Consider the following 25456-nt stretch of genomic DNA (forward strand, 5'->3'; position numbering starts at 1 on the left):
TTTCGTATTCACTATTGCTTTGTCATATAGAACTATGTGTGCTTTATTGATGATCAAAACAAGTAGAAGGACATGAAGTTTGATTCACTGGCTCATTTCAGATTCAAATTTTCTCTTGCTTCCTTACCTCCCTTCTCATCCCCCTCATTTTAAATTGTTTCCCGTATTCAACCTCTACCGTTCTGTCCCACTTCTTCCCTCATGAGCTTCTTCACTTCTGCATTCAAGGGTGCTATTTTTCATATAAAAGATCTTTATTTGAAACCAATTTCTTCCTAACCATTGCCCATCACTCCTCTTCTCTTTTACCTCCAGTTTTGTGGATCTTCAATCCTAGACAGTCTGACTTTTTCACTCTTCAGTCCATTTAGGTTGCCAACCCTCCAAAATTGTTCTGGAGTCTCCTAGAATTGGCATCAATCTCCCAGTGATTATTGAAAGGAATCCTGGAAAATGTAATAAGATAGTTTACGAAAATGATATTATGCCATGTTGGGTGAAAAAAATCTTTCAGAGTAGCTTCAATCATAGTTGGCACTAGTTGATATCAAAAAATCATTAATGGCCTATTTCTTTTCCAAATATAAGGGTCTTTTCTCCAGACCTAGATCTTTCTGCTGTTCACTGTTCACCTACTTCCTGTAGGACTGTACCTCTGACTTTCCTAATACTCTTTTTCATCAGTAATACCTTCACTTCTTCCTTCTCCTCCTCTGTTAATATTTCTTAGTGACTGCTCTTGGTCCTCTATTTCCTTCCACACTGACTATCCAGAAGACTCCTCCTATTTCCATGATATTCCACCTACCCACTGCTGAAAGAAAAAATTATCAAATCTACCTCTATCCTCCAATTGCTATGTTTATTTTTTCCTCACTGACCATATCATCTCATGGATATTATACTACTTTCTTTAGTTCGATGTAGCAAAATCTGAGACCTAGATTTTCAAAAATAGATACATAATGTTAAGCTGTCTACATCCACATGTAGATGTCTAGTGTAGCTAAAACTCTTTTTTTCCCTAATAAAAGCTAAAACATCTCATCTTCCCCATCTCCAAACACACTCCTCTTTCCCATCACCAGAGTCATGAACAATGCTATTATCCCACCTGAATGATCCAGGCACTTCCCTCCAATTATGAACACAGATCTGAATTCATGCAAAACTCAAGTTTTATAACACTAAAGTCTAATCAGTGCAGTTTTGTAAAAACCAAAACCACTCCCAAGAATAATGTACTTTCAATGGTACCTAGCAATGCCTGGCTGAGGGGTAACTTTCAAGGTGATCCAGAACATTGAATCTCATATGTCTGAGTTCCTGATAACATCTAAAATCATCATAGTTTGTGATGATAAATGGAAAGGTATGAAAATGTCAAAACATACAAAACTCAGCAAGCTGACCACAAAGAAAACTTAACAATTACAGCTGGTAAACATTAAAAAATATATCTTTTTGATGTGTAACTCCTCCCTGGAGACATACCTCAAACTTCCCACGGCTTGCTAACTAGAGTAGCTTCTCCTCCATCTGTGCATGGCTTAGGTCCTGAGCTCTTTGTTACAACAACTGGTGCCTCCACCCAAGAGGACTGGTCTTCCACAACCCCTCCAGCTCTTTCCCTGGCTCCTACTCAGGTGGATGGAATGCATAAAATAAATCCAAAGATAAGCAGAGCCCTTCTGCATACGTATGACATTTTAAAGGGAATGAAAGGGCTTTTCTCACGGGCTGTGACTACACTGGCATGAATTTCCGGAAATGCTTAAAACGGAATAATTTTCTTTATAAGTATTTCCGGAAAAAGAGTGTCTACATTGGCAGGCTGCTTTTCTGGAAAAGCCCTTTTTCCAGAAAAGCATCTGTGGCCAATGTAGATGCGCTTTTCCGGAAAAGAGCACCAATAGTCATTTTCGCAATCGGGGCTTTTTTCCGGAAAAAACTACTGGGCTGTCTACACTGGCCCTTTTCCGGAACAGTGTTCCGGAATAAGGACTTATGCCTGAGAGGGAGCAGAATAGTTTTTCCGGAATAGCGGCTGATTTTGTACAGTAGAGCATCGTTGCTTTTCCGGAAATTCAAGAGCCAGTGTAGACAGCTCGCAGCTTATTCTGGAAAAGCGGCTGATTTTCCAGAATAAGTGGCCCAGTGTAGACACAGCCAGAGTGTTTTCATAAAAATGGAGCAAGATCCCCTTCTAGCTGCCAGTAGGTTGCCAATGCTGGTTGGATCTCTGCCTTTCTAGCCACTGGTCATTGCAAGGCGGGAAATATCTGACCACACCATAGATCCCACATCAGTTCCGACTCTCCCTTTGTGGGGACTTAAGAGACTCCCTAAGGCACGCTGCTTCTTCTCCTGTCTCCAAATTCAAATAAAAATGCAAAAGTAAACTAAAACTATTCCTTTTGTCTGCAAGTCAGGCTATACAGACAAACACTAGCAGATTCATCCAGAGCTGCCTGGGTCCTGCAGGAGACTGGGGAACAGCAACATGATCTTTCACCCCCCAGAACTACCCCCTGCACACCCAGGGCCTGTTCTCACCCCCCAGACCACTACCTCCCCATCCTGCTCAGGGCTTGCTTGCTCCCTCCCAATGTTGTCAGCTGCCAGGGCCTCTTCTCTCCTCACCCTGCAGCGCTGTCACCAAGGGTATGTCTACACTACAAAGTTAATTCGAACTAACAGACGTTAGTTCGAATTAACTTTAATAGGCACTATTTAAATTGAACTAGCGGAGCGCTTAGTTCGAACTAGGAAAACCTCATTTTACGAGGATTAAGCCTAGTTCGAACTAGCTAGTTTGAATTAAGGGGTGTCTAGCCCCTTAATTTGAACTAGTGGGAGGCTAGCCCTCCCCAGGTTTCCCTGGTGGCCACTCTGGCCAACACCAGGGAAACTCATCTGCCCCCCTCCCAGCCCCGGACCCCTTAAAGGGGCACGGGCTGGCTACGGTGCCCGTGCCAGGTGCAAGCCTGCCAGCACCCAGCCAGCAGACCCTGCACCTGGCACAGATTGAGCCACCCACCCAATACCCCCCAGCCCTCTCCCTCTTCCCGGGACCAGGCTGGCGGCTCCCAGGAGCTTGCCTGGGACCACAAGAGGCAGGCACCCACCTGGGCTAGTGCAGACATCGTGGACCTCGTCCATGATCTCCGCACTAGGCACAGGAAAGTGGCCGGCTAGGGCAGGAGAGCTGCCAGCCTGGCCACCCAGGAGCAGGTGTACAAGAGAATCAAGGGGGTCCACTGAGACCTCCGACCCTGAGCCCTGAGCTTACAATGGCCGTACTGGGTCAGACCAAAGGTCCATCTAGCCCAGTAGCCTGTCTGCCGACAGCTGCCAACCCTAGGGACCCTGGAGGGGATGGACCAAAGACAGTGACCAAGCCATTTGTCTCGTGCCATCCCTCTCCAGCCTTCCACAAACCTTGGGCAGGGACACCACTCCTACCCCTGGCTAATACCACTCCATGGACCCAACCTCCATGACTTGATCTCACTTCTCTTTAAACTCTGTTCTAGTTCTAGCCTTCACAGCCTCCTGCAGCAAGCAATTCCACAGGTTGACTCTTTGCTTTGTAAAGAACAACTTTCTGTAACTAATTTGAAGCCTGCTACCCATTCCTTTCCTTTGGTGTCCTCTAGTCCTTCTTTATGGGAACTAATGAATAACTTTTCTGTATGCACCCTCTCCACCCAACTCCTGCTTTTAGAGACCTCTATCCTGTCCCCAGTCTGTCTCCTCTTTTCTAAGCTGAAAAGTCCCAGTCTCTTTAGCTTCTCTTCATATGGGACCTGTTCCCAACCCCTGATCATTTTAGTTACCCTCCCCTCTCCCAGCCTCTCTCTTCCCCTCTCCCACCTCCTTTTCCCAGTCTCCCCCAGTTTTGTTCAATAAAGACAGATTCCAATTTGGAAGACACGTTATCTTTATTTTATACATCAAGAAGAGGGGCTAGGGAAGGGTAAGTGGAAGGAGGTGAGGGAGGAATGGGGCACGAGCCCCCGATGGGGAGGACTGGGGTGGATCTGCGGGCTTCTGGGGGTGGAAGCTCTCCTGCAGCCCCCCCAATTGTCCCCTCTCCCAAGATGGCAGCCTGCGGCAAGTGCAGCCGGGCTGATGGCCGAGTGCTGTGATGTGCCCAGTGTGGGTACTCCGGGCAATCCAAGCCAGGACTGCTTTGCAAGCGGGGCACCCCTGACAACTGTCTGTCCGGGGTGGGGGTCTGAACCCTTTAAGCACAGCCCTCGGCTAGCATCTCCTCGCTCTAAGTCCTCCTCTGATGCCCTGCCGGCACTGTTTCCGGCCATCCTTAAGCCCGGTTCAGGGTCCACTTAATGTGGACATGCTAGTTCGAATTAGCAAAACGCTAATTCAAACTAGTTTTTTAGTCTGGATCCGTTAGTTCGAATTAGCTTAGTTCGAATTAACTAATTCGAACTAAGTTAGTTCGAATTAATGTTGTAGTGTAGACATACCCCAAGAGCTGGGTGAGGGGAGAAGGTTTGGGGATAGGCGCTATTTAGCAGTGTGCTGGGAGGCAAGATAGCAGAGCCATAGACCTGCTGGACATTTCCTAGGTGGTGCTGCTGTCCCCCAGTATAGCTTTTCCCTGCAGGCTTACTGTCCCCCAGTGGCAACTCTCATATCATGTGTCTCTGAAAGCAGCTCCTCTCTTCATATGTTATGGAAAACTGTCCCTTTCTTAGGGCTTCCAGTTCTCCTGGCACAACAAAACCCTGACCTTTCTTTAAGTTAGGATAAGAAGAAGCTACATACCAAATTTGGTGGTCCTATCACCATTTAGGAGGAGCTATTAAACAAACAGACTTGCAGACAGACAGACTAAAATGAGTATAGGTATAGATATATTACATATAGTGGAAATGGTTGCTACAGAGAAGCAGAAAATTCATATATATAACATGTAGCTCTTCTGTTCTGTGGTACAGTGCCATGCCCTTGGTGAATTAAAGTGATCATCAGTCAAGCCATAAAAAGAACAAACTGTTTCCCTCACATCCTTCATGAGTTTAATATTACCATGAAATACCTACATAGAGGACAGTAGTGACTTGCATTGTAACTTCACACAGTAATGTGAGTGAGTATAAGAAACTTACTTGCCCAGCTAACGTTAAGAGGCACTGTAGTTTTAATTTTCACTTATTTGTTTTATTTTTCAATCCTTTCTCATGCAAAATACCTGCTTATGTTCCAACTCCTACTGAAAGATGATCAGTGATTTCTTTCCCGATTAAACATGGAGAGGTGTGAATCTGATTGTGGTCAGCTTCCTGCAGTGCGACAGAGGATTGTGATTCCAGAGACAAAACATTTTTTTATCATCACTCTTCACATTTACAGTGATTTAAAACATTGCTCATAACGAGAGCAGATGCTACCCTAAGCAGCAGTAAAATCAATGTGATACAGTTAATCCTGATTATCCCTCTGACATTCTCAATGATTTGTGATTCTGGAGATTACAAACACTGCAGAAAATAAACACATCAGGAAGAATCTTGCTACAAGAGCTTTCTGTTATTGTAACCTTACTGTCTTTTACATCTTTGATGAACTTTGGTGACTTTATGAAAAGCATCTTTCACGCATGTCACAAATGAATATTAAGCATACTTTCAAAGCAATTTCAAGCTATTTTAAAGATATTACAAATGAATTGCTTGTGTTTTAATCCATCAATCATGGGACCATCGATTAAGGTCTGGAATATAGCCACTAAAAGGAATAATCCATCGGTTTCGGTAATCATCCAGGCCAACTGTATGAGATGCAAGCTGTAGTTTATTGTGTGCCGAGTCTGATAAATCATTTTCAAGACAGGGTTACATGAATTACTTTTGCCAAAGCAATCTTTTTAAAAATGCCTTCATAGTATTTAAAAAATCACCTTTTATATTTGTAATTAATGTTACTCATTAGATAAGGTTATAGGACTGTTATGGTTCCAAACTTATGAGAATATTGTTAAGCGCTCAAGTCAGGCAGATATTGGAATGTAAACTAAATACAGTTCTATCGGATATGATGCCTGCTACTGGAAAACAACCAAACACAAGAAAAAAAAGCTAAATAATTGTATTATCCTGTGGGTCATGCCTTCATTTTATTTGCCAACATGATGGTCATTGTTATTTGCAGCTACTGAAGAGATGTACATTATATCAGCCCACACCAGAATCCAAAATCATAGTATACAGATATGTCAGGACACACAGAAAATAAAAACAGAACATGGGGAATTCCAAGGAGCCATAGCTGAAAATCAAGAATAAGATAAGATAGGAATATATTGAATTTAAAACAATTAACCATCAATAAAGGATATGGCATTCAACAAATAGAGAATAATAGTTAGTTCCACATGAATAATGGTGAAATAAGGCAGGGATACATGGAATTAAAATCAATAATACTGACAATTTTTTAGCTGATCAGGAGTTTTTCCCCAAGAATATCAGTTGGAGCATGTTGGGAGATTTTATCTTCCACATGAATTCTGAGATGAATACGTCACACAGTATATTTCCTGTTATAAAACTGGATCCTAGTGGACTTTGCTTACTTCTCTTTGCTTTTTGTTGCATTGTGTTCTCATTACTTCCCTCTTTCCTTACTACAATGGCAGAAACAGATCTTCTGAAAGATGTCCTACCTCTGATGGTAGAAGCCTTCAGAGGAAGTTCATACCACATTTTCAAGGACACATCTAGAGTGTTGGCACCAAAAGCTGAAGCCAAGCAAAACCCAGCTAGCTGGAGATCAAAGTTACGGTTCATCCGGGACACCAATAGTGCGGTTCATCCGGGACACCTTTCAGATAAACTGCACAATCTTCTAATTATTATATTGGGGGATATGGGAAATAGGGAACTAGGTGTATCTTGCCTACCCTCCTACTAAAAATATCTGTATGGAAAAGACAATAGATAGCTTCCTCTTAAAAGTCCAAAGTGAGCAAGAGACCACCAGGACACCTCGTGTGTGTGTACACAGCAGAGCTTAACTCAATATAAGCTAAGCAAATTGAGTTGTGTCAATTGTGTAGCTTATTTTGAAATTGGAAGTGTCAATACAGCACTTATTTCAAAATAGAGCACTCTTCCACTGACTTCCCTTACTCCTCATACAATGAGGGTTACAGGAGTTAGAGTAAGAAGTCCTCCAGCTTGACAGTATTTTGACATTATTTCGAAATAACTGCCTACTGTGTAGACACAGACTAAAGGTATGTCTACACTACAAAGTTAATTCGAACCAACAGACGTTAGTTCGAATTAACTTTAATAGGCGCTACACATACAAACCGCTAGATCGAACTTAATTCGAACTAGCGGAGCGCTTAATTCGAACTAGGTAAACCTCATTCTACGAGGACTAACGCCTAGTTCGAATTAAGTAGTTCGAATTAAGGGCTGTGTAGCCACTTAATTCGAACTAGTGGGAGGCTAACCCTCCCCAGGTTTCCCTGGTGGCCACTCTGGGCACCACCAGGGAAACTCGCCTGCCCCCCTCCCAGCCCCGGAGCCCTTAAAGGGGCACGGTCTGGCTACGGTGCCCGTGCCAGGTGCAAGCCTGCCAGCACCCAGCCAGCAGACCCTGCACCTGGCACGGCACAAGCCAACCACCCGCTGCCACCCAGCCCTCCGCCTCTTCCCGGGACCAGGCTGGCGGCTCCCAGGAGCCTGCCCGGGTCGCAAGAGGCGGGTGCCTGCCTGGTCTAGTGCAGAGATCGTGGACCTCATCCAGGTTTGGGGGGAAGCCTCCAATGTCCATGACCTCCGCACTAGGCACACCTCTGCACTAGGGCAGGATATCTGCCAGCCTGGCCACCCAGGAGCAGGTTTGCATGAAAATCAAGGTGGTCCAGTGAGACCCCCAACCCTGAGCCCTAAGCTTAGAACATAAGAACATAAGAATGGCCGTACTGGGTCAGACCAAAGGTCCATCTACCCAGTAGCCTGCCTGCTGACAGCGGCCAACACTAGGTACCCTGGAGGGGATGGACCTGTTAGCTTTGAACAGAATGGAGAAGGTCTTATGGACACTACTCCCGACAGTCACCTAGTGACTGAGCTCATCCGCTAGGGATGGTATGTCAGGTGATTGACCCCCAACCGTATCTGATCACCGGAGAGTATCAGATCTTAGATTAATAGGGCGTGTGAAATAAAAACTTAAAACGGGGATTTTACTGAAAACCACAAGACTATATTGTTTAACGTAATATTTAACAAATATACCTCTAATGAACATGGAAGGGGGCAGTCCCTTCTTATACTACATGGACAAGGAAGGGAAGCCCCTCCAAGTCCCTATAACTACTTACAGAGTCTGCAGCGACAAAAAGGGCGATTGAGGTGGTGCTGGCGACCTACAACCCTCGGGCTTATTGAAAGCCTTCAGGGAGGAACTACCAGGTGTCCCTCGTCGGAAGATCCCGATGCTTAGCGACCTACGATCCCTTGGCTAATTGGAAGCCACAGGAGAGGGACAGCTAAGGAGATCCCTCAAAGTGCAGACAGAGAGCGATGACAGTCGGTTCGCCTTCTGCGAAGCTTCTAGTCCTCAACACCTCTTCTCCGTGCTTTGGAGCAGCAGGATCAGGCGACAGAAGCTAGACTCTATCCTAACCTACCCTAAGCTTAACCTAAAAATAAAACCTTATTCTAAATCGCAATGAGCCCGACGAACAAGCACGAGGACGGCCGACATGCGGTGACCGACGCAACCTGCTGTACAGACTCGACGACGAGAACTAATCTAACTAAAATACTAAGCTAACTAGCCTAATTACCTAACCTAAGTGAGTAGATCTGACCTTCCGTCAGATCTAACCCTGAAAATAGCTAAATTAACATTTAAAAGAGTGAAGCATGGCCTTGCGCCATCTTTCCTTAAAAGAATCTCTTTACAAGACCTCTTTCATAAACTTAGGACAAGAATGATAAACACCCTCTCTCTCTCTCTCTCTCTAATCTAGCCTAGAGCCTATCCTGACGGAACCCAGGAACCCGACGCGACCGCAACTGCTGCGCGGCAGAGGCTTAAATACTCAAGGTTCATACATATTCATAAGTGTTCTGCTCAAAGGTGATTGGCTCATAGGAAATGCTCTCCAGGCGTGGTTTAAAATGATTGGTTGACACATGGCTTATGAATATTCATGTTATATTCAAATTACAACAGGCAGGTGAGTTATTATTTTTAAACTCTAACAGCTACCTGTAGACTTAACAGATCTATATTTCTAAAATGGATGACCAGAGAAAATTCCATTATTTCAAAATGGAGTTTTGGAATCCATTTTGAGATGATGCAGTATTTTGCATATATTTAGATCTACATACATTTCAATGGGTAAATAATCTCATGCATATAAATGACATCAGTCCTATAACATGTGCATAAACACTTTACAGATGTTCACAGGGTAATCTCACAGTAGATATTTTACATTGGAATTCAGTCATTCAATCTCATTGTTCACATTTTACATGAATATATCAGTTCTGCCTTACAGACTGAAGACAATGACCAAGCCATTTGTCTTATGCCATCCATCTCCAGCCTTCCACAAACAGAGGCCAGGGACACCATTTCTACCCCCTGGCTAATACCACTCCATGGACCCAACCTCCATGAATTTATCTAACTTCTCTTTAAACTCTGTTATAGTTCTAGCCTTCACAGCCTCCTGCAGCAAGGAGTTCCACATGTTGACTATTTGCTTTGTGAAGAAGAACTTTCTGTTATTAGTTTGAAGCCTGCTACCCAGTCATTTCATTTGGTGTCCTCTAGTCCTTCTATTATGGGAACTAATGAAGAACTTTTCTTTATGCACCCTCTCCATCCCACTCATGCTTTTATAGACCTCTATCATATACCCCCTCAGTCTCCTCTTTTCTATGCTTAAAAGTCCCAGTCTCTTTAGCCTATCTTCATATGGGACTTGTTCGAAACCCGTGATCATTTTAGTTGCCCTCCCCTCTCCCACCCTCTTTCTTCCCCTCTCCCACCTCCTTTTCCCAGTCTCCCCGAGTTTTGTTCAATAACGAGAGTTTCTATTTTTGACCACACTTGTCCTTTATTTTGTACCTCAGGAAGGGGGGCTAGGGACGGGTAAGTGGAAGGATGTGAGGTAGGAATGGGGTACAAGCCCCCGATGAGAAGGACTGGGGTGGCTCTGCGGGCTTCTCGGGGTTGAAATCTCCTGCAGCCCCCCGATTGGCAGCCTGCGGCAAGTGCAGCCGGGCTGATGGCCGAGTGCTGTGATGTGCCCAGTGTGGGCACTCAGGGCACTCCAAGCCAGGACTGCTTTGCAAGCGGGGAACCCCTGAGAACTGTCTGTCCGTGGTGGGGGTCAGGTCCCTTTAAGCACAGCCCTCGGGTAGCCTGAGACAGCAGCTCCACGCTCTAAGTCCTAATCCGATGCCCTGCCGGCACTGCTTCCGGCCATCCTTAACCTCGGTTCAGGGTCCACTCAATGTGGACATGCTAGTTTGAATTAGCAAAATGCTAATTCGAACTAGTTGTTAGGTCTAGATGTACTAGTTCGAATTAGCTTAGTTCGAATTAACTAATTCAAATTAAGTTAGTTCGAATTAGTGCTGTAGTGTAGACATACCGTAAGTTATTTTGAAATAACAATAATTATTTCAAAATAATGTTGCTGAGTAGATGTATCCCTATAGAAGTCAATTAAAAGGCTGTTCATGGATAGCAAGAATGGTGAAACAAAGTGGCTTTATTTTGGTGATTGTTCAGCTTTTGTAGCAAAACAAACAAATATTGAGGGTGCAAATCAAACACTGTAAGGCTGGCTCCCTGCTATGTTAGGATGTGGTCTCTAGTTTACATAAATATACACTCTGCCTTTTTCAGAAGAAATGACAGTCTCGGCTACCTATCTGTATGTTAGGCCCCACAGCTCTAATTTCAATTTGTATGGACGACTCTGGCACATATCAATATATTGGATATACCAATCGCTGATGGCTCATATTTACCATAAATTCTTAGACAAAGATAAGAAATATGTAAATGCTTACTTCACCTACAAGTCCTTGATTATGCCCCTTTTCCACTTCTGATATAGATTTGCTTTTTGCTCACATCTTTGAACAGTTTCTGACACACATAGGAAGCTACTCGTTACTTATTTTTTTCTTCTTTACTAGAATTATACTCTCCTGAGTCTTAATTACAGAATCCTTAGACTGCTTCAGCCTTTGTCCATGGTAATGGAATTTAATACTTCCTCCCACTATACCATATTCATAAATTGCTTTTTTTTTTTTTCAGTTTCCCAAATTAGTGGTTTAGAAATCAAATACCCTCATTCTACTGTGTTCTTTGAACCTTTCCTTTACACTAATGCAGAGAAAACACTGATTAGATTTTGACTCTATGGTATTAAATTAACTCTGCTTCCAATGAGATTATTAGATATCTGCATATAGCATTAATGTGAATTTTGAGAGGGGAGGATTATTTGTAGATGACTCACTTCCCTGGTACCTCCCCAGTTTGTTGATTTTCTCAACAACAAAAAATCATGTTCACTAGCTGAGTTATTTCATTAACTGCCAATAAACTTCTAGAAGTATATGGCAGGATGTCAAAGCAGAAAAATAAATGCATGAAAGCAGAATAACTAACATTAATAATATGTTAAAGTCATATTTTAAAATGACTAACTTATGGACTGGAGATTTGTGCTGGCAAATAAAGTAACACACAGTGTCTCTCCAGAGATTCTCAACTGTTCACCCGTTAAGCTTTTGTTAAACTGAGCTAAAATTCAGATTGCTATAAACTCATCTGATTTATTAACATCTCTCTCACAAATCAAGATGGCATATAGTGACAATGACACTAATGACAAAGACTTGCATGGTGATAACTGTTATTCAAAAATACGGTTTATCTCTGTGGAAAGCAGAAACAGTCATAGAAACAGGGGGGTGGAACAATATAGAAATGACTGTGAACTACCATTACAGGAAATTGGTTTTGGAGGATAGCTTCACCTGACAAGAACAGATGACACCCGTTTAGTTCCCAGTGGAAAGTGATTCTCCCTCTAACAAGCCTGTATATTCTAAGGGAAATATTCCTTCCTATCCAACCAATGACTTAATTTATGCTTATGTCTGTTACTAAGTCTCCACAGATAAGCATTTAATTCAATTTAAAGGCAAAGTATTAATGGTGACCAATTAAGTGTCATAATTTTTCTTTGATCCTAATAACATGGATTTTGTCAATGACTCAGGGCATGGAGTCTGCCACATGTTAATCCTCTGACAAGTAAAGGCCCTTTTGTATATTTAACATAAAAAGGGCAGTCAGAGACAGGGTATATGTTCTTCTTCAGGAAACCAGAAGAAAAAAACTTATTAGCTTGTAGAGATGAATAATAATTAATGGGTATCGTGTATATATGTACCTTTAAAATACTTGCATTTCATTTAATTAGAACCTTTACTCTGAATCTCAATAATATTTGGTTTGGGAATCATTACAACATCCCTATAATGTTTTTATCCTTAAGTTGCTGATCTTGGGCACATACTGTAATTGTGGGGTAGTCATTTAACATTCAGAAGAATACGTTGTTTTATGGGGTATTTGCTACAAGAGCAGGTAAAAATCTATGTAGACAAAAATGTGACTTTTTAAGTGGACACATCCTTTAAAAATTAGGACTAAAAAGGAAAAAATAGATTTGCGGATGGTGGTTAATTCTCTTTAAATTGTCTCAGAGGGGTAGCTGTATCAGTCTGTAACTTATCACCAGGGTTTCTGTTTCCCTTCCATCTAATGTAGTGGCTGCCAGAGTTGCTGATATCTTTGACTCATCCCTGGAAAGGGACAGGGAGTCGTGCATCTTCTGTTTCTCCCTTAGTCCTAAAGGAAAGGGCACCTGTGCTGGATGGGAGAAGGAAACTTCATGTTGTTCTGTTTCTAGTCTCAGCCAGCCAAGAAATGAGGAGGAACAGACCTATTCCAGGAATCAGGGGTAAAGGGTACGAAGAGAAGATGCTGATCTTGAGTCCCTCAAGGAATCAGTTGGTCACTCAGGCCCAAATCAGCTTCCTTCTGGCTCCTTCTGGGGGATTCTGACAGGCTAATTATATAACTATGGATCAGACATTTTTCCCAAAGAAACAACAAACTTTGAACACCAAATATCTTGTTGGCCACATCTTGACTCATTTTTAGAAGGGCCTTTAAAATTTTATATAAGGTCTTCAACTCCTCAGCTGTTTTGTGACATCCGGTCTCAGGCCAGGACCAGCAATCTCTAGAGAAAATAAGGAAAAGGCTAAAACAGTATGCTGATAAATCAGCTATCATTTGATTTACAAAATTAAAGTCTACTACCTGTTCAATTTCTCACTGATTTTCTCATTCTCACCTTCGTCATCACTCTCCCTGCACTCACAGAACTATAGACCCAAACTAACAAATTGAAAAGTAGACCATAACATTACTATAGAAAATGGTGTGAAATAATAATTTGATATTGGGAGTCACTCTATAGGGCTAACTGAGGTCTGGATGAAGGCAAGTACATGACAAATGGAATAACCAGGAATCTGAACACAGAGGGAACTGCTGGGCAGGGCCGCCCGGGGATGGGGAGAGGCAAGTGGGGCAATTTGCCCCAGGTCCCGGGCCCTACATGGGCCCCCATGAGAATGTCTGAAATCTGAGGTCTGAGACAGGGAGTGCCAGGAAGGGGCCCCCGAAACTGCTTTGCCCCAGGCCCCCTGAATCCTCTGTGCGGCCCTGCTGCTGGGAACCATATTCACAGCAGGTACAACAGGAGTCAGGGATCTAGAGCAGAGTAGATTCTGACAAATAAGCATCATAGCTGGGGGTAGGTCTGTGCTGAACCAGTGGGGAGAGTAGGCAGAGAGTCAGTGCAGAGGAGGCCAATAAGACATACCATGCTCCTGTTCACCGCTAGCAGAGAATGGAGATAAAGTATGAGGCACTAAGCCTGAGGGACCTTAGCTCTCTATTTGACTGCCCCATCAAAGGCCCAATTAGGAACTACTATTGTTTTCCCAGATTACTTTCAAGCTTCCACCTTTCGCCAGCTCTAGTAAAATGCAATGAAATTATTTAGTCACATGCTTGAGTCATTAGGGGCTGGAGGTTGTGTCTATAGGACCTAGCATTTGTAGTACCTTTAGCAGTTGCCTCCAAGTGTTGGTCAACCTGCTGCACTACCTTAGATGTCTGGTGCATCTAGGCAATGAACACCAATAACAATTGCAGCTGTGAGAACACTATGATTCAATAAGAGGACACATTTTTAGAGCCTTTAGCCAGGCCTCTAAATCTATTTATAAAATTTTGTCCTTTCAATGTTTTTCCCATAAAAAAGTCTCAATTTATGCACATTAGCAGCAACTGAATTCACAAAAGCACTGAAAAATTCTCCTTTAGAAGGTGCAAATAATGGTGCTTTCAGGACAGCATATGAATAATTATTTTATGCTCTCTCACAAACAATATGTGTACAAAGAATTGGGATTTGTTAAGGCATGCTGATATTATGATGTCCATATTAGAAATAGACAAATAATAAGCCAACAAAACAAACAAGGGCAGATAAAGGGATTATAAGTTGATAGAATATCATATTCAAAACCAATATTTATTTTAAGCAATAATATTTGTGTGAGCAGATGAGATTAGCAATAGAGCTTCTGGAATCTTAAGAAATTATAATCAAGGAAAGTACACAGTTTTATAGTTTATCTTTGGGGGGAAGCAGTAGAGGAGACATCAAAGACTGAGGATTGGTGTAAACTACAGACTTAAGCTGACACAGTTATACAAATCAAACACGTGGTGTGGACAATGCTATATCAACAGAAGCCTTCCTGTCAACATAGCTACTGTCTTTTAGGGAGATGGAGTGCCTATGCCAATACGAGAAGTTCTCCCATTGGCATAGGTAGCACCTTCACTAACCACTACAGTGGCACAACTGAGCCACTGCAGCACTGTATGTGTAGACAAGCCATGAAAATTAAAATGCTACAAATCTCCTGTGACACTACATGCTATATGCATCATGGGGAGCATGATTATCATATAATTATGACATAATTATGATGCAGTCTGTACAGGATGAGTCATGAGACGTCATTGGAAAAGTTATATTTTCAGAATTTGATTTTCCTATTTAAGTGCACATATCCTTTTTGTATCTGAAGTAATTAATACGTTCTATGTAGCTGTATTTCATATGTGCTTTCTTTGCATAATCGCTTCAGCTATCCTTTTAGGTGCAACAAAGAAGCAGCTGCACAATCAACAAAGGCAATTGACTATGAAAGCCTTCCTGAAAACATTTGAGCTGGACTGTAATTAATGGACGCTATGAGTCAGCAAGGATATATAACCAGACCACATGATACTAAACTCCATTTTGGAGTACCATAATCTGAGATAGAAATAGAGCTTGCAACAAAGGGTTCCCATCATACATTAAAGCTATATAAGGTGCATCTCTGGGTGGGAAACATCATCTAGTGGTCTCGCTCCTCACACAAGGATAGATGATTCCTGGAAACATCTGAGAAACAAAGATCGAATCAGGGGACGTGCTGGTGCCAGGCTAAGAGGAAACCTGGTAATCTGTGTATGGAAACCTGGTGGACTGCTTGTATCATCAGTCAAGGTGAAGAAATTTCTTATTCATCTCTCTCTAGTATAGTAGGCTTCATTTGCAGTTTTATTTACTAGATAATCTGTTTTGATCTGTTTGCTCTCACAATCACTTAAGATCTATCATTCTGTAGTTAATAAACTTTTTTTTTTTTTTTTGCTTTATCTAAACTAGTGTGCCTATGATGAAGTGTCTGAGGAAAAAATCTCAGCTTGGGCCACATCTTCACTTGCTGTGCCAGAGACCGATCTTCTGGTGTTCAGTTTATCGGGTCTAATTAAGAACTGCTAAATCAAATGCTGAGGATGGCTCTGGTCAGCACCAGTGCTCCTCAGAGTCATGAGGAGCAAGGGAAGCCAATGAGAGTGTTTGCTCCCATTAGCCTCTTCTGTGAAGATGGTGCTAAACTCGGCTTACAGTAAGCAGATTCCAGCTATGTATTTTACGTAGCTGAAGTCCTTAACCCAATCTTCCAGATCAAGTGTAGGCCTGGTCTTAGTTATCATAGTCTTGTGCATATTCTTCTCCATACTGAGGGAGGGGAAGATTGAGTAATAAATTCACAGTGATCAGGTATTGACTAGGGTAAGACCATAGAGCTCTAGTGTCTTAGGCCAGGAAGCTGGAGTTTGGGTACATCTAGACTATAGGCTTTTGTCGACAGAAGTTTTGTCGACAGATACTGTCGACAAAACTTCTGTCAACAAAGAGCATCTACAATACATTCAGTTCTGTCGACAAAGCAAGCTGCTTTGTCGACATGGTAGTGTAGACGCAAAGGACAGTTTACATGCAATAACACCTTCTGTCGACAGAAACTCTGTCGACAGAAGGCGTTATGCCTCGTAAAATGAGGTTTACCAGTGTCAACAAAACTGCTGAGTTCTGTCAACATTATGTCGACAGAACTCAGCGGTAGTGTAGATGCAGGTATAGTTTTGTCGACAAAAGTCCACTTTTGTCAACAAAACTCTGTAGTCTAGACACACCCTTTATTTGAGTTGTAGTCTCTCTGTTGTTGTTTCATGCAATGATTGGCTAGAGCCTGCATGCAACTACAGCTGAGTGTGTCCCTGCCTGTGTGAATGCTTGTGAGAGGGTTGGACCAGGAACATGTCTTCAGCTTTCACAGCTGCACAAGGTAAGAGAAAACCCAAGCTAATGAGTCAGAGGGCTCAGTAATTCCCCTGTTCCAGGTGGCACCCCAAGGGGAATCCCTCACAGCTATGTCAGTCAGACCCTTCTATTAATAAGGCCTTCATCCTACAACTCACAACATGTTATCAAATGCCTACCTTTGCATGGGACTCCATGTACTAGAGTAGAGCTCTGCCAACAACTAATAAATTGCAGAATTATGGCCCAAGTGTTGTGATTTTGTGGGAGCCATGCTCATGCTACAGGGAGCCTGCCAACAACCTATGACTAGGTGCTTTCTTTGATTCCCTCTCCCTCTGCTTCCTGACAGTTTCCTCTGACTCCTATTCTCAGCTCAGAGAACTTGTTTTAAATCACCCCAACCACATGATTATATTGACTATTCCAGGGGATACAGTTTCAGTTATTTGTATTTAACTGAAGCCAACTCAGTAACTGGCTAATTTAACTCCAGATAGTCTACATATTCTCTAATGGTGTGTAAAGCCCCAGACCTGGAATTGAGCTCTGTGTGGACCTAATGCAGTATTGGCAATGTTCCAGCGCCCTCTAAAGCTGAACATCTGTAGTTCTAGAAGGCGTCTTTTTAGCACAATACGCAGAGAGATACTCTTTCTAGTAGGGTCAGTTACAATATTTATACAAACAGCATAAAGAGTCCTCCATCAGCAGTAAGTCCCTGGTTAACTGTACCTTTTCCATTTTGAATGGGGAAATCTGGAAAATCAGATTGTCTTATTTCTGCATTCTAAAAGGATTTAAAGTAATTCTAATATGGAATGAAACCTCACTGCAAAGAAACACACCAAAACAGAATTCAATTATCTGCTTAAGACCTAGTTTTAAATCTTTTTATCATTTATTTTAATTCCTACTCTGCCCTATAAAGCTTTGAAATAAGCCCATCAAAATAGCACATGAATAAAAGTAGGTGTTCAAGGCTCACAAAGCTCCTGATGCACTCCACATTTGGGAAAAAAACAAAGTCTGTTCTCACAGCTTCCATATCCCAGAAGTAATCAGAACAAATCAAATATCTGCATATTATTTTGGTTATTTGTTCATCTACTTTTCCAATTTAGAAGAATTTATTCCCTTGGAAGAACACAGGTATCTTTGTTTCTCAGTGTTACTTTCCATTATGGAGGATACAATGCTTAGGTCTTTTCAGCATTATCTTATAAATCTTAGTTTAACTTGCGTGACAAGGGGGTAGATTGTTTCTAAGCCAAATGCCAGAAATACCTTCATCTATTGCAAAATGGAGGTCAGAGCTGTCCCTTTTCATTGAAGCAGAGAAAGTTGTAGCTATTCACTGGTGAAGCAAGCTTTCTGGAAAAGAAAAAGAACCGGGAAACGTATTATAATAACTTGTTATCTGGACAATGTTAACAAGTCTAAGAATTACCTAATAGTTAGAAAACAATAAGAACTCTCCATCCCAGAATATTCATCCACTCTAAAGAAACACATGCAAACAGAAACTTAAAAATTATGAAATGTTTAGATTGACCTCCACCCAGTTTCAGGCCAATACCACAATCAATCTGCTGAAACATCATAGTAAAGGCAATGATATTTCCTGCCATGAGTGGAAATGTTCAACTAATAAAAACAACGTATTCATAAATAATTTATTCACCTAACAAATTATTCACAATAAGTAATTAAGCAACTCTGCTCAGAAAAGAAGTTCCAATAGGCTTTGGATAAACATTCTCATTCTGGATGGTTATCCCAGCAAAGCCTGAATTTTGTAATTTTAGGTTACCTCTTTGCTAAATGAGACTTTGAAGGGATGGATGTATTCCTCAGAGATGCAACTGAGCTTCAAAGTCTGAGTAACAGCTGTATATAAATTTCATAGAAACCCATCACCTGTGTTTGCAACTATTAATGACTTAAGTGTGTCCGTGTAAAAATAACAGCATACACATGGAGGCAAATTTTTAAAATATAACCCTGTGTGACAATAACAATAAGCCAGGATGTAACTACTCCCTTCCTAGATTATGTGCACAGTATCAGACTACAACCTTCAGGGCTTTAAAGCATAGCAATGTGACCACTCAAGCTAAAAGAAAAACCGGATTTCTCAAAACATGCACAAGAAGGGCTTGTACACATAAAGCAGTGCATGATATAGTTGGGCATCTGACAGGTTCAAAATTAATTGGCCAAGTGGTTAAATATTGGTCATATTTTAAAGTCTTATTTTTGTAGAACAATAAAAAAGAGCAGAGTAAGATTTCATGGTCTTCAAATGTTTACCTTCAAATACTTATGCCTAATGACAAAAAAAACCTTACCTGCTATTTTAATTCAGAAAAATGTGAAACAATGACATAAAGTTGTAAAAAATGAAATAATAGCACTTTAAATAAAATAAAATAAAATAAAATAAAAAACAAATACATAGCAACCTTAAAAGATATAAAGTCTTTTAAAAATACACCTATGTGATATAAGCCTGTTTTTTTTTAATCAGTGTCAACTGCTTCATTTATCTCATTTACATCATCATCACAATTAATTTGTATCTTCATAAACATCCAATCTATATCTGGGAAATTAAAGTCTCCTATCATCACACAATTTCCTATAATATTTATTTTGTTAGAAACATTAACCAGGCATCTGTCCATGTCCACACTGGATTCTGGGGTTCTGTAGCATGCCCCAAGCACCATATTAGACTCTGTTTTAAACATTCCATTACTTCTAATTTATTTACTGTCATGCATACTATTCCACGATGTTTTTGTTATCCCTATAATATCTGATTTTACTTCTTGCATCAATAGCTCTGGTGACTCCATTCAGTTACCTAGGCTCTTTCCATTGGTAGACTAACATCTTAGTTTTTTTCTCCTTGGTTTCATTCAGATTCCTCATCTGATTAGCTATAGTCATTCTATTGCCAGTATTATCTATAAGACTCTTGGTATTGGCATATCTTTCTTAATATTAATTCTCCTACCCACTGTAGCCAGACAGACCCCCCCCCCCCCCCCCCCCCCCCCATCTCATCCATCTTATTTGCCTCTCTGAGGTTCCTGAAGCTTACAGGACAGAGAAGGAGCAATAAAATCAGCATAGACTATGCTGGCTCATCTGATCCTGAGAAGCTGAAAACATAGATATGAGGAGAGAACGATTAAGGCAATAAGCTGGCCTCGAGGCTGCAAGAGGTGCTCGGCTGGCACCCATGTTGATATGAACACACAGCCGTCCCTGGGAGAGGAATCCCCCACTGAGAAAATAATCTCTAGTACTTCCAATTTAATCCTCTCAACTCTCTCTTACAAGTGTAAATGAAGTTCACAACTCCCTTGTAAGAACTGGTCTCACAAAAGGCAGACCAGCACTATTTGGCATCACAGATAAGAAAGAGAAATACGTGACCCCATGGGTATAAAGATGGGTACAGCAGCACACTCACTTTTGAGTGTCATTCTACCCTCTACCTGCTGGTCGGGTTAGGTGTTTGACCTCCCGAGGTTCTATGGGGATGCCCACCTCGTATTTTCGTCTTTCCTAGGAATTGAGGGACCGGCCCTGGCCTGACACGCTGGAGTCGAGAGGCACAGAAGGGGGTAAAAATTGTACCTGGATGTGGTCCTCTGTCTTAAGTGTACACAGACTAAGAGCTCTTTAAAGGTTAAGCTGTTACTTGGTACTATTATTTCTGTTTTTCCTATCTTTATCTTCTTTGTAACCATTTTTAAGATCTATATTTTGCTAGCAGTTAAGAAATAGAACAATAGCCATTGCAACCATATGATTTATAAGCTTCCTCAATAAACCTGTAACTGTTTAAGCTATAACCTGACTCCTTCAGTTGCTGTAACAGAACCAGGCACAATTTAAAAGAACTTCAGCCGGTCTTAAGGGACAGACATAGGGAGAGCTTGGGCATTTGGATTTGTGTCACTCCAAGGTGGCAGATCCGTTGGGGCACTTCTCAGCCTCCCCCAGGCTGCCCGCTGCGAAGGAATCACAGATTCTAGCAGCTAAAATCTGAAGTGTAATAAGCTCTCCCTGCAAACTTATTGGGGCGCTCGTCAACCTCCTCCAGGTTGCCCGCTGCAAGGGACCCTGGTCTCAGCAGTTGAAGTCTCGGGTATATAACACACACACACACACACACACACACACACACACACACACACACACACACACACACACACACACACCACTCACTGCCCTGACTGTCGGCTGACACCCACAAATGTTCCTTTCTCCACCGCTGTATTCTCTTTTTCTTGCTTTCCTCCCAGACAATAGGAGAAGCAGGTATAGAGATTATATGAGCATCTCTAACCATCTGCACAGTGGTTTAAAGTAAACATAAAGAAGTACTTCTTCACACAACAGAGGCAACCTGTGGAACTCATCTCCTAGGGATGTTGTAAAAGACAAAATTATAACTAGGTTGAAAAACTGATAAGTTTATGGACCTTCAATCCAACAGTGACTATTAACCAAGATGGTCAGAGATACTACCCATGTTTTGTGTCCCCCAAAACCTCTGCCTGCCAGAAGCTGGGACCAGATAACAGGCAATAGTTCACTTGATAAATTGCCCTGCTGTTTTTGATCTCTCTGAAACCTCAAGTACAGTCAGAAGACAAAATATTGGGCTAGATCAGTTTTTCTCAAAGGCTACATCTATACTACTTCCTTCTTGTGCAAAAGCCTATGCAAATGCAGCACAGATTAGCATATTGACAGACTTCATTTGCATAATTAATTAGAGGCCATTTTTGTGCAAGGGACTTTTGCACAAAAAAGGAGCCATGTAGATGGCTCCTTTTTGCACAAAACCCCCCTCTTGCGCAAGAGCCATTCTTCCTCATTTTTTCAGGAAGAATGGCTCTTGTGCAAGGGAAGGTTTTACACAAAAAGGAGCTGTCTATACAGCTCCTTTTTGCGCAAAGGCCTCTTGCGCAAAAAGGGCCCCTAATTCATTATGCAAATGAAGCACTGCAATATGCTAATCTGTGCTTCATTTGCATAGGCTTTTGTGCAAGAAGGAAGCAGTATAGACATAGCCAAAGTGTTCTATGGGCTTGTTTTGGGAAAGCTGCTAAGCAGGCCCATGCTGCTTTGTTTACCTAATGAGTCTGTAGCCATTGAGCCTTACAGCTCCCATTGTCTCCGGTTCACTGTTTCCAACCAAGGGGAGCTGCTGGAAGCCATGACCTGGGCCACATTAACTCTGAAGCCAGATTTATACTACAAAGAAGAAAAGAAAGCACATGGTGAAAATTCCACATCCCCGAGGAACTTAGTTATACCAATCTAACCCCTAGCGCAGAAGGTTCTACATTGCTAGGAGAGATTCTCTCTCAATAACATAGCTAACGTGATGGATTAATTTCACTGATAGGATATGCTTGTGTAGACTTGACCTGAGTAAAGGGAGTTTGAGTTTCCTGTTTTCACTGATCCTGAAGAAAAAGGAAATATGTGCCTTATTTTGCATTAAATAAGAGAGGAAGAAGATCTGATTTGATCCTGAGAGCTTGACTATGGGAGTCTATTTTAAATTAGACTGGGTTAAATTTCCCTCTGAAATTTTTAAATAGGATATAATTTTTCACATACGTAATTACAAATTACCTTCTTGATGAACAAACCATTTTTCATTCCCTCACACTGCTTGTAAACTGGCCACAGCAATGCCATTTAACAGAAGTTTGCATTTGCATGAATATTCAAAAATACAAAAAAATGAAAACAAAACACATTATTTTTAAACTAAAATATAAAACTTAAAAAATGGCAGGTGCACAGAAAAAGATAACAGTTCAAATAAGTATAGAGCCAATGGGTGATACTATATTCTTCCTTTTTCATTGGGGCTATGTCTAGACTACAAGCCTCTTTCAAAAGCGGCTTTCTTGAAAGATACTTTCGAGAAAGCCTCTTTAGATAAAGAGCATCTAGACTACAACCAGTACTTTTGAAAAAGCAAGCCACTTTTTCGAAAGAGAGCACCCAAGCAGTCTGGATGCTCTCTTTCGAAAAAGGACAGTGTGCATTGCATAGTGCCTTTTTTCAAAAGAGCACTTTTGAAAAAAAGACATTCTTCCTCTTAAAATGAGGTTTTCTGCCGTCGAAAAAACGGCCACGTTTCTTTTGATTTATTTTTGAAAGAATGTGGAAGCAGTCTAGACGCAGGAGAAGTTTTTTTGAAAAAAGGCTACTTTTTTAGAAAAAACCCTATAGTCTAGACACACCCTGGTTGTTTAGTTAAAAGTCTAGTAAAAAAAAAAGGAAAAAGAAAACTTTAAAGAAGTCAAGCAAGGGCAAATAAGTTCCAAATATACCTCATTAACTCCCCAGATCTAAGTGTTATATCAGCCTAATAACATTACATTGTACAAGACATATATGGAAAAACCCACAAATCAAGGTGTCATTGTCAGCCTCCTTTTCATACTCTACCAAATGATTCTCCATTTTAATCTTCCTTGACAATCAACCGGCAGAGTTGTTATCTATCTTATTATTAGGAATGGGCAAACTTGTCTTGCCTAATTTTGAACCCACTCAAACATCCTGGGTTGAAAACGCAAACCAACAGTCTGGTGTATTAGATAATAATGAGGCCTACGTTCAGCGAACGGAATGAGATTCCCTTTTTCACACTCTAAGAGTACTTTCTAACTAAATAAATTGGCTTTTGACAGTGACTCCAGACACAAAAATGAGCTCTGCTATGGAAAAAGAAAAGCAACCCTATTTTTAAGTTATCAGTTAGGTATCAATTGTGGTCTGGAATAAAATTTGAGAATGAGATATCTCTAAGTTGAAATGTATTGAATAAAAGGAGGCTGGTCAGCAATATCATTAACCTATACATTCTAGGTAGTGGAATGTGCACCTCCACACCCTCATTCATATACATGGTAATAAGACTGCAACGCAAGTTGAATTGAAGACGAATCCTGGTGGCTTGACGCAGCTGGATATAAAGGTGTCTACACATCGAGCAAAGGGAAAGGTCTCAGCTAACAGAGTGGTATGGACATATAGAAGAAGTGAAAAGCCTTTGATTAGAGTGTAAATACTGGGGTCATTTATGTTCTCAGCCCAATCACTTTACACTGCTCTAGCCAGCTAAAGCTTAAACTAAGAAAACAAAACAAAACAAAAAAGTGGCATCTGCCAGGACACAGAAAATCTCAGGTGACAGGATATTGGATGCAGCAAGACTAGAACCTGCAGCTGTTTATTTAAGCACACCCCACTAATATTCCCTCTTTCTTGCATTATCCAGGTCCCTGTCAGATGGCAGAGAAGACTCAGATCTGCACTGAGGCATTGGCATGCAAAGGGCTCCCCTGACTCCCAAGTGCAGTAGTACTGGGGATTTCAGTGTCTCTGTGATGACACATTGGAATATCAAGGGCTCCCTGTGATTCAATTGCCTCAAGGTGCTGGGGGACAAAGAAGCTAGCTTCTCTCTTCTGAGATGCTAGTACTTCAAATACTCCACATAGCACTGCTGCCTTGGTACACTAGGGAGCAGAGGCAGGAGCTTCAGAGGAGCTCTTTAAGTGCAGAAGCCCTGGCACACAAGCACTGGACACCCTTGCTTCCTGCACAATACCAGTCCTCAAGCACCCAAATCCCCCTACTTCTACATTTCCAAATTACTTCCCCAACAATGCTACTTCTCCTTTTCCACAGTCGGTTCACTTGCTGCTTCTGTATATGGAGTGGGCAGCTGTGTGGAGGTAGTATGGAGAGGAGTAGAAATGTAAGGGGATCTCTAAGGATGAGTGGGGTGTGCACAAATACATGGGCATATAAGGAGGAAGCTGACAAAGCAAGGCCGAGGAGAAGGTGGGAAAGAAATGAGGCTTTAAATGTGAGGAGCCTGGGAGCAAAGAAGAAAGGGGATCTACTCTCATCTAACACCTTTGCAGGAATTGGGAGGGGGGGTCAGGGCTTTACAGGGGAACATGAGTGAGTAGGGCAACTGTATCAAAGTCCATGAGGGAAGTATAGATGTGGATCTGGTGAGAGACATAAATGAATAACTTTCACATCTGGAAGAAACATCTAATCTGACATCCTATATAATAAAGGCCAAAAAAACACATTAAAAAAAAGTGTGCATAAAGTCCATAATCTCTGTACAAGTTATAGCACATCTTTGAGTGAGGGAAGCTTTGTCACATTCTTAAGTATGTTGTTCCAATGGTTAATTAACCTCACTGTTAAAAATTTTCACCTTATTTCTACTCGGAATTATCTAGCATTAACTTCCACCCTTTGGGTCTCATTATGCATTTTTTCTATTGCTAAAAAAGCTATCAACTATCACAAATTTCTTCCCCTTGTAGGTACTTGTAGACAATGACCAAGTTGCCTCTTAACCTTCACGTGGATAAAATAAATAGACTGAGCTTTTTAAATCTTTCACTATAAGTCATGTTTTTCAAATCATTTTCTGAACCTTTTCCAATTTTTCAATGTGCTTTTCAAAGTGTGGAGACGAGAACAATATACAACATTCCAGTCACCGTCTCACTAATGTTGTATATATAG

General features: G+C 41.5%; 1 long non-coding RNA gene across 1 annotated transcript in view; it reads right to left on the reverse strand.

Annotated features, from left to right (window-relative positions):
• Positions 1–10054: 10054 nt before the first annotated feature.
• LOC102450798 (uncharacterized) overlaps positions 10055–25456 on the reverse strand; it is a 33738-nt gene continuing 18336 nt past the window's right edge. The window contains exons 2-3 of the long non-coding RNA XR_332500.4: positions 18137–18223; positions 10055–13348 (exon numbers count right to left, since the gene is read on the reverse strand). This is a non-coding gene — a long non-coding RNA (uncharacterized LOC102450798). The remainder of the gene's footprint in view (positions 13349–18136; positions 18224–25456) is intronic.

Source organism: Pelodiscus sinensis, chromosome 6, assembly GCF_049634645.1.
Source record: "Pelodiscus sinensis isolate JC-2024 chromosome 6, ASM4963464v1, whole genome shotgun sequence".
NCBI classification, from domain to species: Eukaryota; Metazoa; Chordata; order Testudines; family Trionychidae; genus Pelodiscus; species Pelodiscus sinensis.